The sequence below is a fragment of the Kogia breviceps genome, chromosome 9 (genome assembly GCF_026419965.1).
Source record: "Kogia breviceps isolate mKogBre1 chromosome 9, mKogBre1 haplotype 1, whole genome shotgun sequence".
In the NCBI taxonomy this organism is placed as follows: domain Eukaryota; kingdom Metazoa; phylum Chordata; class Mammalia; order Artiodactyla; family Physeteridae; genus Kogia; species Kogia breviceps.
The window spans coordinates 103,859,937-103,876,978 of NC_081318.1; the positions used below are offsets into that span (position 1 = coordinate 103,859,937).

General features: G+C 40.1%; 1 protein-coding gene across 6 annotated transcripts in view; it reads right to left on the reverse strand.

Moving 5' to 3' along the window:
- The window catches only part of COA1 (cytochrome c oxidase assembly factor 1), a 75,406-nt gene extending 60,009 nt beyond the window's left edge, over positions 1-15,397 (reverse strand). For all 6 annotated transcript variants that reach the window (XM_067042907.1, XM_067042902.1, XM_067042899.1 and 3 more), the window contains exon 1: positions 15,335-15,397. The gene's annotated coding sequence lies outside the window, so the exon portion shown is untranslated. The remainder of the gene's footprint in view (positions 1-15,334) is intronic.
- Between the last annotated feature and the right edge of the window lie 1,645 nt (positions 15,398-17,042).

Genomic DNA, 17,042 nt, shown 5'->3' on the forward strand with positions numbered 1-17,042 from the left:
AAACCCAAGCCGACCGCATGCTGTAACAAAAAGATCCCACATGACTCAACAAAGATCCTGTGTGCCGCAACTAAGACCTGACGCAGCCAAATAAATAAATAAATAAAATGACCATACTACCCCAAAGCCATCTACAGATTTAATGCAATCCCTATGAAAATTCCAATGGCATTTTTTACAGAAATAGAAAACAATTCTAAAATCTGTATGGAATCATGAAAGACTTAAATAACCAAAGCAATCCTGAGAAAGAAAAAAAAAAAACACTTCCTGATTTTTAACCGTATTACAAAGCTATAGTAATCAAAACAGTATGATACTGGTGTAAAAACTGACACATAAATCAATGAAACAGAATTGATAGCCCAGAAATAAACCCATGCATATGTGGTCAACCAATATTTGACAAGGGAGTCAAGACTACTCAATAGGGAAAGGACAGTCTCTTCAATAAATATTGCTGGGAAAACTGGATATTTACACTCAAAAGGACAAAAGCAAAACCCTCTCTTACACAACTCACAAAAATGAACTCAGAAATGGAATACTGAAAACTTAAATGTAAGACCTTAAACTATAAAACTGCTACAAGAAATTAAGATTACAAGATCCTTGACATTTTCTTGGTAATTATTTTTTTAGATATGACACCAAAAGGAAAAATCAACAAATGGTACTACATCAAACTAAAAAGCTTTGGGACTTCCCTGGTGGAGTAATGGTTAAGAATCCACCTGCCAATGCAGGGGACACAGGTTCGATCCTGGTCTGTGAAGATCCCACATGCCACAGAGCAACTAAACCCATGCACCACAACTACTGAACATGCATTCTAGAGCCCATGAGTCACAACTACTGAGCCTGCACACCACAACCACTGAAGCCAGCGTGCCCTAGAGCCCGTGCACAACTACTAAGACCATGTACAACTACTTAAGTCCGCATGCTCTAGGGCCCACAAGCCGCAACTACCAAGCCCGTGTGCCACAACCACTGAAGCCCGTGCCTGTGCTCCACAATGAGAAGCCACTGCAAAGAGAAGGCCGTGCACCACAACGAAGAGTAGCCCCCGCTCACCACAACTAGAGAAAGCCCACGTGCAGCAATGAAGACCCGATACAGCCAAAAATAAAGAAAATTTTTTTTAAAAAAAACAACTGTTGCACAGCAAAAGAATCAACAAAATGAAAAAGTGATCTACAGGAGAAAATATGTGCAAATCATGTAACTCATAAAGGTTAATATAAGGAACTCATACAACTCAATAGTAAAAAGCAAATAATCTGATTAAAAAATGAGCAGAGGACCTGAATAGACATTTTTTCCAAAGACATACAAATGGCCAACAAGTACATAAAAAGATACTCAACATCACTAAATATCAGGGAAATACAAATCAAAGCCTCAACGAGGTATCACCTCACACCTGTTAGAAAGGGTATGATCAAAAAACAAGAGGTAAGTGTTGATAAGAATGTGGAAAAGGGAACCCTTGTGTATTTTGGGTAGTAATGTAAATCGGTAGAGCACTATGGAAAACAGTGTTGAGATTCCTCAAAAAATTAAAAATAAAACTGCCATATGATTCAGCAATCCCACTTCTGAGTATACTTCCAAAGGAAATGAAATCACTGTGTCAAGAGATATCCATACTCCCCGTGTTCATTACAGCATTATTCACAATACTGAGAACATGGAAATAACTGAAGTATCTACTGATAGATGAATGGATAAAAAACAGATATATACACATACACTAGAATATTATTCAGTCATTAAAAAAACTGAAGGAAATTCTGCTATTTGGGACATCAATGGACCTCGAGAGCACTATGAGTTGAAATGAGTTAGAGAAAAACATTTACTGTATGATATCACTTATATGTGGAACCTATAAAGCCAAACTCATAGAAATAGAGAATGGTGTTTGCCGGGGGCTGGGGATTGGGAAAATGAGAAGATATTGACCAAGAGGTACAAATTTCCAATTATAAGATGAATACATTCTGGGGATCTAACGTACAGCATAGTGACTACAGTCAATACTGTGTTATATACTTGAAAGTTGCTAAGAGAGTAGATCTTAAATGTTCTCACCACACACCCACACACAAATGGTAATTATGTGAGGTGACAGAAGTATTAACTAACCCTACTGTAGCAATCATTTCGAAATACACGTATTCCAAATCATCACGCTGTACATCTTATTTTTTATTTTGGAGTATAGTTAACAATGTTGTACTAGTTTCAGGAGTACAGCAAAGTGATTCAGTTATACATATACATGTATCTATCCTTTTTCAAATTCTCTTCCCGTTTAGGTTATTACAGAATATTAAGCAGAGTTCCCTGTGCTATACAGTAAGTCCTTGTTGGTTATCTATTTTAAATATAGCAGTGTGCACCTATCAATCCCAAACTCCCAATCTATTCTATACCTCCCCCCCATCCTTCTCCCCAGTAACCATAAGTTCATTCTCTAACTCTGTGAGTCCGTTTTATAAATAAGTTCATTTGTATCACTGTTTTTTTAGATTCCACATATAAATGATAATATATGATATTTGTCTTTCTCTGTCTGACTTACTTCACTTAATATGATAATCTCCAGGTCTATCCACGTTGCTATAAATGGCATCACGTTGTACATCTTAAACTTACATGTTATACATCAATTATACCTCAAGAAATCTGAGGGGAAAAAAAGACCTTATAAAAGAAACATTAATACAAAATAAATGCCAAATAAAAATCCTTGTAAAAGTTCAAATACTATAAATATTTAGAAGTTATCATCCTAAAAATGAAATTTTTAAATGTACCATGTATTACCTGTCCTGTTCAATAGTCTTTCATAACAAATATTCCAGATGCAGAAAAATTTCATTCATTTGTGTTGACATTGGTCAAATTCAGAGTGTATCAAAAATCATCCCTCAAGTTGAGTGTTAGGGTACACATTGCTTCATGTAAACTCCTTTTTTTTTTTACAACAAACTATTTTCTCTGCTTACTCTGGTTTTTGTTTTGCTTTTACTATTTCAGCTTTTAGATTAAATTCTCATTTCATATTGGAGTATTCCACAAAAACTTTCAAACCTTCTTTTCAATTCCTCTGTTATTTCCAAAAAAAAAAACAAACCCCAGTCTATCAGTGAATATGCTGAACTTGTAAACACCAACAAACATTTACTGGGTAATATTTATATATGCAACATTGAGATCTCATAGCAAGGTTTACAGTACTACACAGAATATTATGTTGTAACTGCCAGTTTACAGATTTATTTTGCTCCCAAATATGTTATTTCTTGGGACACCACTCATAGGATTTATAATACATATAAACTTATTTTACTTGTAAGAATATCTGTTAGCAGCAGGTAGAGCATGAAAACATATTTATAAGATGGCAACAACTATGAGTAAGACCAACTGATTAAACCATGATGCTTTTCTCCCAGATGTTTCTGTCTCAGTTCCCAGACCTTTACTTTCTACTCAGTGTCAGCATGCCCCTTTCTTGCTTTCCACCTGATGCCAGTGGAACTCTCAGAACCAATGGTATCCAATAATATGTTAAGCTTTAATTCTTGGGAAATTTTTAAATCCTTTTTTCTGTTTTCCTAACTTTCTAAATGACTTTCCTCAGGATTTGGGATTCGAATAAACATAAAATTTCCTGAGAAATTCTAGGAATGCTTTCCCGTAAGGAAATGCTACTTTATCCAGAGATCATCGCTTTGAGCCTTCAGCATCTGTCCCAAGGTGAACAGCATCCGTTGGGAATTACTAATCAGCAATATTCACCCAGTCTTCCTTATTTTATCTCCTTTGTATCCCAATTTCCAGGAATACCTGGCACTGCCCAGTTCTTGAGCTTCTTGAGGATTTACAGGGTAAATATGATTAGTTTCAGTTTTTCCTTCTGCCAATTTATGGGTCATGATTCTTGGGGGTCGAGATAAATTTCCATTCACTCTTGCTTGGGCTTTTCAGTTTTTCAAATTGTATTGTTCTTATCTCCTTTCCTAACGTTCTGTCCTTTGGATCTTTACTATAGTTTTAGTGGGGTTTCAATAGGGAGCAAGATCAGAAGTCAATCTACCATCTTAATCCAATAGGAATCTTCATTTTTTTTTTTTTTTTGGTGCTAGGCGGGCCTCTCACTGTTGTGGCCTCTCCCATTGCAGAGCACAGGCTCCGGACGAGCAGGCTCAGCGGCCATGGCTCACGGGCCCAGCTGCTCCGCGGCATGTGGGATCTTCCCGGACCGGGGCACGAACCCGTGTCCCCTGCATCGGCAGGCGGATTCTCAACCACTACGCCACCAGGGAAGCCCAGGAATCTTCATTTTTAACAAGTATCTTAAGTGACTGTGTTGCAGGTAGTCTCAAAACACACTTTCAAACACTAAACTAGAAGACAGTCGGTAGAAAGTGCCCAGAAGAGTGAAAACACTGAGAAATACTTGAAGAAGCTGAGAAGGTTTATCAAGGGAAATATGCTGGGAGCTACAACAGCTACTTCAACAGCTAAAGAGCTAATGGGGAAAGAGAAGTTAGGCTTGTTCTCTATGCCTCCAAGGAAAGCTAGAACCACTGTGGGGAAACTGCAAACCAGAGATCTGGTACAAGATAGAGAAGGACTTCTTAACAGACAAAACTATCCCAAAAAGGAATGAATTGCCCTGGGAAGCAAGAAACTGAAAAACAGGCTGCACAACTATCACTTATTCGGGATGCCACCAATAGCATCTAAGCCCCAGACGGTGGTGTGGTCCAACTGGTTGCTGAGGCAAGACTCACACACGTGAAAAACAAAGAATGCATAATTAAATACTAGAAGAATGAAATTACAAAAATAGAGTCATTTTAGACACACTGAGTGAAAGCTCTCAAATACAAAGGATTAGCCACACTTCGAATACAACCGGTAATGACTGCCTGGTCCTAAATTTCCTTTTCTCAGTCAGAATATAATATTTTTTTCCACACAGAATCTGAACTGAGATGTGCATTTATCCCTAGATTTAAGTTGAGGAGATGAAAAGTGACAAAGTGATGAGTTCCTGATTGCTATGAAAATGTCGCCATGAGCCACGAACTTTAATAAATTACTAAGCCATCATTTCTTTACCTAAAATGCATGTTGGCTTAAAAACAGGTCTCCCGGTGCTATTCTCCTCCCCCCCTCCAATCAAGGAATAAAGAGAGGATGGAGCACAGTGAACAAGGGAACAGCGGCATGATGTGAGGCTGTAGCAGTAAGCAGAGCGGCCAGATCAGGGGGTGGGGCTGGAAGGGAGGATTGTTGTGGATCAAGTTAAATATTTCAGGTTTATTCTAAGTATAAAGGCAAATTATAGAAGAGTTTCAAGCAGGAGTTTGACATGATCAGATTTTATGTTTTTTAGAATATCTTCTGTGTGAAAAATAAAGTATTAACACATTTGGGCAGACCAATTAGAAAGCTGTATCCAGGTGAGAGATAAAGGTAGTTTGGAATAGGATGACAGAAGTAGAGATGAAGTAACCAGGTTTGAGAAATTCTACCTAAGAGGTAGAATTAAGAGAATGTGGAGAGGTCTTAAAGATGATCCCAAGTACCTTGCATGAGCATCTGGATAAATGGTGGACCCAGTTTCCAGGGGAAGTATATACTGTCAGATGTAAGCTGCTGGAAGTATAAAGAGAAAGGGAATCCCTTTTTGAGTGGATTAGGTTTGAAAACCTGTGAGTTACCTAAGTGCGAATGTCTCACAAGCTCCACTTCATCATTTCTCACTGAGTAACTCCATTAAAGCTTCAAACTCAGGATGCTGGCAATCAAAATCTGTATCTTTCTTCTGCATCTGCTGATTAACTAATGCCACCAGTTGTGAGGGATGTTACAAATGGGGTTCCTACCTGTGACAAAGGCTGAAATATAAAACACCTGAGGTCTCACTGATACGACTGATTCTGTGACTCACAGATTCATCCATAACACTGGAGTTATTCTTGCCACAAAGGTTAAACCTTAAAGTTAACTCCTACCTCTGCAAACATTTAAAACTATTTGAAAACAAATATGAAAGAATTAAAGGATGATTTTATCCACAGGCTGCTTTGCTAGGAATAAGACAGACTTTGGAACTGATCCAAAGAAAACATTCTAGACTTTAATGTTAATTCTTAATTAACTGTCCTGTTTTCCTGAAGTAAAAACTTAATTATTGATATTTTCCAGCAGATGATCTTTACGTCCTATTATAGCACAACACTGCCACCTTCTGGAAGAAATCACAAGGAAAGTGTTTTTATTCCTAATCAAGTTTGTGAGAAAGTCTGCAAGTTTCTGAAAGAAAATGAAAAGGGATTATGTTTATTTTATCCTTTTTAGCCCCATCACATTTGGATAAAAATCACTGGTAAAGAGAAAAAAAAGGGACGCAACCTTACTGTTTCCCTAAATAAAAAGCACAAAATGACATTTATTTTTTTGGTTTTGGTTACTTGGGTGAGGGAGACGTGACGATGAAGAGATAGCACACAGGAGTTTTTGAGGTGAGGTATACCTTGGTTATAGTTGCCGTTACACAAACCTATACATGTATTAAAATTTACAGAACTAAGGGGTTTCCTGGTGGTACAGTGGTTAAGAATCCGCCTGCCAATGCAGGGGTCACAGGTTCAAGCCCTTGTCCAGGAAGATCTCACATGCGGCGGAGCAACTAAGCCCGTGAGCCACAACTACTGAGCCTGCGCTCTAGAGCCCACGAGCCACAACTATTGAGCCCATGTGCCACAACTACTGAAGTCCACGCGCCTAGAGCCCGTGCTCCACAACAAGAGAAACCACCGCAATGAGAAGCCTGTTCACCACAACGAAGAGTAGCCCCCACTCACCGCAACTAAAAGCCTGCGTGCAGCCGCGAAGACCCGACACAGCCAAAAATAAAGTAAAATAAATTTATTTAAAAAATAAAAATTCATAGAACTAAACCAAAAGGTAAAACAGTCAATTTTACTATGCGATAATTTTTAAAAGACAGATACAGACTAAGAGAATAAAAATAGTGCCATATGTTTATAGAAAGGAGGAAAATCATAAAGTTAAAATGCAAAAGTATTCACATAAAATTCAACAGTTTTGCCATTTATAGCCCAAAGCCTGTGGCCCAAATAAAATTTGAAAGGTCCTAATCTGACATAAGCATGTTGAAATATTTAAATATGGACCTGGAAGTGTTTCTAAAGGCTACTGATGTGCACTAGAAGTAAATCACTTTGTCCCTAGTATCGATAAGTCTGATAAAAGTTAACAATCTATTACCAAAAATTAGGAATTAATATTCAACTTTGTCTGGTAACCTCAAAAAAATGTGTCTTACAAAGGCATTTTTATGTGATTGTGTTTTGTCTTACTCAAAGAGCTGAGGCATAAACAGGCCAAGGTGGGTACTCAGCATCTATGTAATCTTGGTATTTGCTGGATGCTAGGGAAATCACATACAAATCTAAGTTATATTCAAGTTCCAAGAGTCTGGAGCATCCAAATCCATTTGGGGACCTTTCTAGTGCATCTGTAGATGCCAAATGCCATAAGGTGCCAAGAGTCCACAAGATGGATAATCAGGTAAGAGCCCAGATGACAAACGGACCAGAACTGAGAGCGAAAGTCACATTAACATATTTGTTCCTTCCATCTCTCCTGACAATACGCTTGCTGTTTACCATGGGGTATGGGCTGTAACAGTGATGAGGAAATATTCAACAGGAGTTTATGAAAGATGTTGCAAATGAGGGGGAGGGGAAGAGGGAGGGTCTGATAGGCATGAGATCTTAGTTTTCTAAGATTTGGTCGAGTCATACTGTTGTCTGTTTATCTACACTTCCCCATTTATCTCAGGGAGGCCAGTTACTGAGAGGGATCCCCGTACCCCAAACAAGTTACACTTCCAACATCAGGGGAATCGTTGAAAAAATACTTGTACAGTAATAAAAGAATAATAGTGGCCATTTCCCATCCTTCACTAGTTAATGACATGGATATCTTTGCACCTGCGGAGGTGAACTTGCTTGTCAGAAGCAGCAGTATTCACAGCATACCTGAGTAACTGCCAGAGTATCCAACTAAAGCAGCAGAATGGTAACAGAACAATCCAGAACTTTGCAACAGTACAAGTATGCGAACTCACCTCCATCTTACCATCTGCCATGATGAGTAATTTGCCCAAAAAGACTGAATACAGAGTTAACAAAAAAAAAAAAAAAAAAAAAAAACAGGAGCTTAGATCATAAAGAAGTTTAGGATTTGAGAACCTATCCAGATAAACCTGTTATTTAATCTGAATTCTAGTACATAATTTTAAAACTCCAAGACCTCCAAGTCCTAAGACAAAAACCCCTACATCCCTTCAACTAGGAGATGGCTCTTTGAATTTATATTTTTAGAAAGGTAAATGTGGTAATTAATACTTGCCTAAATTACAGTTTATTTAAATCTCATATTTTATGTGAATGAGAAAAAACACTTAAGCATATGAATGGTTCCTCAAAATATATAATATTAATATATTATATATATTAATATTATATATAATATACATATTATATATTATATATATATTAATATATAATAAACAGGGAATTACCCTATGACCCAGCAATTCCACTTACAGTACACACTCAAAAGAGCTCAAAAGAGCTGTTTTGAGCTCAAACAGATAACTGTACCAATGTTCATAGAAGCACTATTCATAATAGCCAAAAGATGTAAACAACCCAAATGTCTATGAACTAATGAATGGATAAACAAAATATGATATATGCATACAATGGAATATTATTTACCCTTAAAAAGGAAGAAAATTTTGCAATATGCTACAATATGGATGAACCTTAAAGACATTATGCAAAGTGAAATAAATCAGACACAAAAGGACAAATATTTTGATTCCAGAGACAAAAGGTAGAATGGTGGTTACAAGGGGCTGGAGAAAGGGGGGAATGGGGAGTTATTATTTAACAGGTATACAGGGTTTCAGTTTAGGAAAATGAAAGTTCTGGAGAGGATGGTGGTGATAGTTGCACAACAACATAAATGTACTTAATGTCACTGAATTGTACACTTAAAATTGTTAGAATGCTAAGTTTCATGTTCTGTACATTTTATCACAATTTAAAAAAAAAACAAATACTAGAGCAAGAAACACAGAGTCCTAACAAATCAGGCCATAGGGAAACAATGAAGCCCTAGATATTTCATGTAAAATAGAAATGCAAATTTTCTAAGGAGCTATGGTATATAGCTCTCTTCAGTTACTCAAAATGTTCAGAGACCCTAAAAATACCTGAATTACTACTACCCTTAAACCAAGGAAATGAGAAAAACACCAAAATAACGTTAATAGGATTTTATAAAACTACTGTTCCCAGCATGCCCCAATCAATATAGAACCAGCAGTTACATTCAAGCTCTGCACACATAAAATCTTCAGATAAACTTCTGCTGGCATGTAATAAGTACCTACTATTTGATGACCAACTGTCCAATACAGCTCTCACAAATCTAATGCAATAGACTAAACATGACGATGAGAATAAGGAAATAACTTCTAGGAGTCCGTATGAAATAAAAAATTAAATGAACCAACAAAGATGAAGCAGATTTTAGCATATTTTTCAAGGCAGAGAGATAGGGAGGCACAAGTGTCTGAAACAATGAATGCTCTATAGGGACACCTTGGAGATACTGTGGGTTCGGCTCCAGAACACAACAACAAAGCGAATATTGCAATAAAGTGAGTCACACGAATTTTCTGGTTTCCCAGTGCCTATAAAAGTTATGTTTATACTATACTGCAGTCTATTAAGGGTGCAATAGCATCGTATCTTTAAAAAAAGCCAATGTACATAACTTTAAAATGCTTTATTGCTAGAAAATGCTAACCACCATGTGAGCTTTCAGACAGTTGTAATCTTCGTGCTGGTGGAGGGTCTTGCCTTGGTGCCGGTGGCTGCTGACTGATCAGGGTGGTGGGTGCTGAGGGCTGGGGTGGCCGCGGCCATTTCTTAAAACAAGACAACAGTGAAGTCCCCGGCATCGATCCATTCTTCCTTTCCCGAATGATCTCTATAGCATGCAATGCTGCTCGACAGCATTTTACCCACAGTAGAACTTCTTTTGAAATTGGAGTCAATCCTCTCAAACCCTGCCACTGATTTATCAACTAAGTCTATGTAATATTCTAAATCTTTTGTTATCATTTCAACAATCTTCACAGCATCTTCACCAGGAGTAGATTCCATCTCAAGAAACCACTTTCTTTGCTCATCCATTAAAGTTTTATCATGAGATCACAGCAGTTCACTCACATCTTTAGGCTCCGCTTCTAATTCTAGCTCGCTTGCTCTTTCCACCACATCTGTAGTTTTATCCTCCACTGAAGTCTTGAACCCCTCAGAGTAATCCATGAGGTTTGGAATCAACCTCTTCCAAATTCCTGTTAATATTTTTACCTCTTCCTGTAAATCATGAATGTTCTTAATGGCAAGTAGAATGGTGAATCCTTTCCAGAAGGTTTTCAATTGACTTCACCCATATCCATCAAAGGAATCACTATCTCTGGCAGCTCTACCCTTACAAAATGTATTTCTTAAATAGTAAGACTCGAGAGTCGAAATTACCCCTTGAGCCATATGCTGCAGAATAGTTTTGTTAACAGGCATGAAAACCATATTAATCTCATTGTACATCTCCATCAGAGCTCTTGGGTGACCAGGTGCATTGTCTATGAGCCGCAGTACTTTGAAAGGACTCTTATTCTGAGCAGTAGGTCTTAACAGGGGGCTTAAAAGAGCCAGTAAAGCATATTGTAAACAGATGTGATGTCATCCAGGCTTTGTTGTTCCATTTAAAGAGCACAGGCAGAGTAGATTTAGCCTAATTCTTAAGGGTCCTAGGATTTTCGGAATGGTAAATGAGCACTGGCTTTAACTGAAAGTCACCAGCTGCGTTAACCCCTAACAAAGTCAGCCTGTCCTTTGAGGCCAAGCATTGACTTCTGACTATAAAAGTCCTGGATGGCATCTTCTTCCAAGATAAGGCTGTTTCATCTACGTTGAATCCACTGTTTAGTGTAGCTACCTTCATTAATTATCTTAGCTAGACTTTCTGGATAACTTGCTGCAGCTTCTACATCAGCACTTGTTGCTTCACCTTGCACTTTTGTTATGGAGACGGCTTCTTTCCTGAAACCTCATGAACCAGCCTCTGCTGGCTTCAAACTTATCTTCTGCAGCTTCCTCACCTCTCTCAGCCTTCACAGAATTGAGGAAAGTTAGGGCCTTGCTCTGAATTTAGGCTTTGGTTTAAGAGAGTGCTGTGGTTGGTTAGATCTTCTATCCAGACCACTAAAACTTTCTCCATATCAGCAATAAGGCTGTTTCGCTTTCTTATCATTTGTGTGTTCACTGGAGTAGCACTTTTCATCTCCTTCAAGAACTTCTCCTTGGCATTCACAACTTGGCTAACTGTTTTGTGCAAGAAGCCTAGCTTTCAGCCTATCTAGGCTTTTGACACGCCTTCCTCACCAGCTTGTCATTTCTAGCTTTTGACTTAAAGTGAGAGAAGAGCAATACTTGTTTTCACTTGAACACTTAAAAGGCCAATGCAGGGTTATTAATTAGCCTAATTTCAATATTGTTGTGTCTCAGGGAATAGAGAAGCCCAAGGAGAGGGAGAAACGGGGTAACGGTCAATTGGTGGAGCAGTCAGAACACACATAACATTTCTCATTTATTTATTTATTTACTTTTTTTTTTTTTTTTTTGCAGTACGCGGACCTCTTACTGCTGTGGCCTCTCCCGTTGCGGAGCACAGGCTCCGGACGCGCAGGCTCAGCGGCCATGGCTCACGGGCCCAGCCGCTCCGCGGCATGTGGGATCTTCCCGGACCGGGGCACGAACCCACGTCCCCTGCATCTGCAGGCGAACTCCCAACCGCTGCGCCACCAGGGAAGCCCAACATTTCTCATTTAAGTTCACTGTCTTATATGGGCACGGTTCACGGCACCCCGAAACAATTACAATGGTAACATCAAAGATCACTGATGGGGCTTCCCTGGTGGTGCAGTGGTTGAGAGTCCGCCTGCCGATGCAGGGGACACAGGTTCATGCCCCGGTCCGGGAAGATCCCACGTGCCACGGAGCGGCTGGGCCCGTGAGCCGTGGCCGCTGAGCCTGCGCGTCCAGAGCCTGTGCTCCGCAGCGGGAGAGGCCACAGCGGTGAGAGGCCCGCATACCACAAAAAAAAAAAAAAAAAAAAGACAAAGATCACTGATGACAGATCACCATAACTAATATAATAATGAAAAAGTTTGAAATACTGTGAGAATGACTGCAATGTGACACAGAAACACGAAACACGAAGTGAGCAAACGCTGTTGGAAAAATGGCACCAATAGACTTGCTTGATGCACCTTTGCCAGGGACCTTCAATTTGTAAAAAACACAGTAACTGCGAAGCACAACAGAATGAGGCACAATATAATAAGGCCTGCCTGTAAAGTTAAGTAGAGCACCATGGACTCAATGTCACACTAACCAGGGAACTACTGTGTCGGTTTCTGTAACTCCCATCATTTAAGAACAGTATCCCAAACTACATCAGTACCCCAGAAGCCTTTTAAAGGAAAAGACTGACAGTCTTTGACTATACAAAAATGTAAAGCTTTAGCATGGTAAAAGATACAAAAACAGGGCTTCCCTGGTGGCGCTGTGGTTGAGAGTCCGCCTGCCGATGCAGGGGACACGGGTTCGTGCCCCGGTCTGGGAAGATCCCACATGCCGCGGAGCGGCTGGGCCCGTGAGCCATGGCCGCTGAGCCTGCGCGTCCGGAGACTGTGCTCCGCAACGGGAGAGGCCACAACAGTGAGAGGCCCGCGTACCGCAAAAAAAAAAAAAAAAAAGATACAAAAACAAAGTTTACAAGCAAATAGACTGAAAATATCTGCCCCACATCTAACAGTCAATAGGTTAATATCTCTACACAAAGAACTCCTACAAATCAATATGGAAAAGACAACTCAGTAGGGAATGGGAAAATTATATAAACTGTTTCCACTTGCTTCATTTTTCAAATCTTAAAATGCTGCTCACAGGTTCTTCCCATTATTTTTCCTGGGCCCAGTATTTCACACATAGTAATTCACTCTAAATTACTCCGCAGATCTATAACATGGTCTCTAGGAAGAGTAAAAATTAACCTCATGTGCTTTCCATTTACAGGAACTATAGCATAATCCACGTGACTATCATATATCTGATAAGGGACTTGGACCTAGAATATATAAAGAACTCTTACAACCCAGTGATAAAAAGCAAATAGCCTAATTTTTAAATGAGCCAAGGATATACATAGACATTTCTCCAAAGAATATACAAATGGTCAATAGCACATGAAAAGACGCTCAACCATCATTAGCCGTCAGGGAACTACAAATCAAAACCACAATGAGATACCACTTCACACCCACTAGGATGGCTAGAATTTAAGAAAAAAAAAAAAAAGAAAGAAAGAAAGTAGATAATGACAATCATTGGCAAGGATGGGAAGAAATCAGAACCTTCATACACCGCTTACAGGAATACAAGATGGTGCAGCTGCTTTAAAAAAGTCTGGCATTTCCACAAAATGTTAAACGTAGAACTACCATACAACCCAGCAATTCTACTCTTAGGTATATACCCAAGAGAAATGAAATCATGACGTTCACACAAAAACTTGTACATGAATGTTCACAGTAACGTTATTTGTAAGCGCCAAAACAACCCAAATGTCCATCAACTAACCAATGGATAAATAAATCGTGGTACAGCCATACAATGAAATATTATCTAGCAATAAAAAGGAATGAAGTGCTGATACATGTTACAACATGGATGAACATGAATGTTAAGTGAAAGACAATCAAAAAAGGTCACAGACTTTATGATTTCATTTATATGAACTGTCCAAAATAGCCGAATATATATTCAATAGATTAATAGTTCCTTAGGTCTACGAGTGGGGTGGGGTTAGGAGGAAATCAGGAGAGCCTGCTAATATGGGTACAGGGCTTCGTTTAGAAGTGATGAAAATGTTTTTAAATTGATTGGGGTGTTGGTTGCACAACTTTGTGAATACGCTAAAAATTTATGTGTATTTTATAATTATAGGGTATGTGAACTACATCTCAGTCAAGCTGTTATTTTTCAAAAGGACTATAGATTGGGTTGGGGTTTTTTCCCACATTATATCCCCAGCTCCTAAAACAGTGCCCGCAATATCAGGAATTCAGTAAATCTTGACTGAATGGAAAAAATAAATTGTCAAATGTGGGTAAACCATTATAAAACTTTGTCATAGCCAAAGACATGAAACTACTGCAGGTTGGCATGACAGGGTACATACAGTGTGTATGTGTGCTTCCATGAGAAATGAGACTGAAAAACTCAGCAGAATCAAGACTTTGAAGGGTCTTGAAGCCAGCCTAAGGAATTTGTATTACCCTGAAACAATGGGAAGACCAGTAAGATTTTAAGCAGAGGATTAACACAGTCAGAACTGTGTTTTAAATGTATAAAGCCTAGGTAGATAATTGCTACTTCCATCCAAAGGTGAAGTAGATAAATACCCCTCAGGTGAGAGTAAGGAGGAATTAGGGGAAGAGACCAGGAGAAGCAAAATATATTTATGGATTTTTTAAATTACACACAGCTACCGAGTGCTCGTGCTCTCTCTCTCTCTCCCTCTCACTCACTCACACACACACACACACACACGCACAGAATGATTGACAATCATACACAAAATCACTTACGCTGAAAATCACTTCTATTGTCAGCTCCTGTATGGAGCTCAAATGTGACGAGACAAAAACTATTAAGACCACCCAGCCTGAAAATTCCTTTCTACAATCACCCGGGCAAGGTCCTCCTCAGACTGTTGTAACTTGGGACCACCGACAAAATGCCCAGTTCCACCTCTTCGACAAGACCCCACCTCTTCACAAATGTGCTCCTGGAAACGCTCAGCAAGGACCACAGGGCTAGGCCACCGTTAGCTACAAAGGGGGGCGGGGGAGGGGAACCTTGTAGCATCCCGAGGCGCTGAGCCTACCACGGGCCCCCAGGCGTCAACCACGCTGTTGCGAGAGGTGGCGACCCGGCGACGACAGCAAGGTGGCCCGAGGGGCTCCCCCTGCAGTAGCCCACCCGGCGTGCAAACGCGACCTTCAGGACTACGGGAACAAAAGCTTCTGGGATGAGAGAGACCGGACTCTGTCTCCCTCGGGGACGCTAACCTGTCCGGCGTAGAAGTTCCACTCCGCGGCACCCGTGAGGACTCCTTCTGGGCGTGGGGCGTGGGGAGTGGGTGGGGTAAAAGCCGTCGGATGCACACGCTCCTCGAGGAGCAGTCGAGACTTCCGGCGTAGCCTCCTCGCGCGGCTAGAGAGTCGGGACGCGAGTGTAGCGGGAGGAGTGCGGATTCCCCTAGGGCCGGGCCCGGCGCTGAAATTCATTTAGCGGCCAGGTTTCTCGGAAGCTCGTACGCCAGCCGGGAGGGGGTTTGTCTCCTCAAATCTCTGTTTTTTGTTTTCTGCGCCCCGTTAACCCGCAACATACATTCAAGCCAGCAGCGGTTGCTGAGGAATTTTAAACCGCTGGTTCGTGTTTTCCCTCGCAGGGGTCTGGTGCTTTGGTTCACCTCCAAGTATGCGAAACCCCGGGCCATATGAGCCCGGCTCTGGCACTAAAGTCCATCTTGCCCTGTTCGGCTGAGAAATTTGGCAATACTCATTTTTTTTATTCATTAAATATTTATTAAATTATTACTGTGCTCTAGGTAATGCGTTGCCAAGAAAAAACTGAAATGTTCTCTGTTCTCATGGAGTTTACTAGTAAAATGGATTAATAGTAGTATTTACCTAATAGATTTGTCCTGAGGATGTAAAGCGCTCAGAATAGTCTGGCACTTTGTAAGTGCTCAATAAATGCTAGTTATTATTGTTTTCATCTTGATCATTACATTGCCATCGTCACTAGTAATAACGTCATCCTTTACTTTTTCAATGTCAAGCTTGGAGTGTTACCTACGACCCAGGCCCTTAGACTCTTTAATCAGTAGAAATTGGTAGAGGCCAGAGGAGAATTCCAGGCAAGGCTTTGTGGGGCTCCTGCTGCAGCAGGAAGGAGTGAAAACAAGAAACAGTTGCAGTGGAGTGAGCTGCTTGGGTCTTTAAATAGGATAACAAGGAGGGCAGGTCCATGGGCTGGGCAGGAGGCATAGTTTAGGTGGTCTGCCCACCCCTTTGGTGGTGCTGTGTGCAGGGGTCATGTGCAGTACCCTTCTTTTGCTCACAGCACCTCAGAAGTGGCAGTTGGTTTGTGGACTTTTTGTATCTTATTGTTCATCATTTGCCCCAACTGCACGTGTGTGCAGTTATTTTTAGTCCCTTATCGTTTCTTTGTATTCTATTGCTCCAGAAAATGAGACCAAGCACTCCAGTAAAAGATCCCAGGTTCCAGCCTATCTCACAAGTACCTTTCCTCCACAAATCAGTGAGTCTCACAATTGGTGGGTCACCTAAATGTGATGTGTTCCATAACCAGACTAACCAAGTTTAGTCCAAGGCAGTGGTCTTCAAATTCTTGATCACACATCCGCATTAGAAAACTAGATTGTATACTTGTACTATCTATGGTATTGATATGGTATTGATTCATCCTTACAAGAAAGTTTCCAACACATTCTCTTCGTGACATGGAAACTTCTAGCCCAACACTGACACTGGCAGCCATTTGGCAGCCCCAAGGGAATAAAGCTGATGCTGAGGACCACTGCATGAAGTGATGGATTATCATTCCAAACCTAGAACTCTTTCTGAACTTCTTGTAGGGATATCTAATACATTTTCTTACTGTTTTCTGACAGATAGTATGATGATTAAATGAGTTAAAATAGAGGTGGTAATGTTAGTGCTCAAAAATGTTAGTTATTACTACAATGCC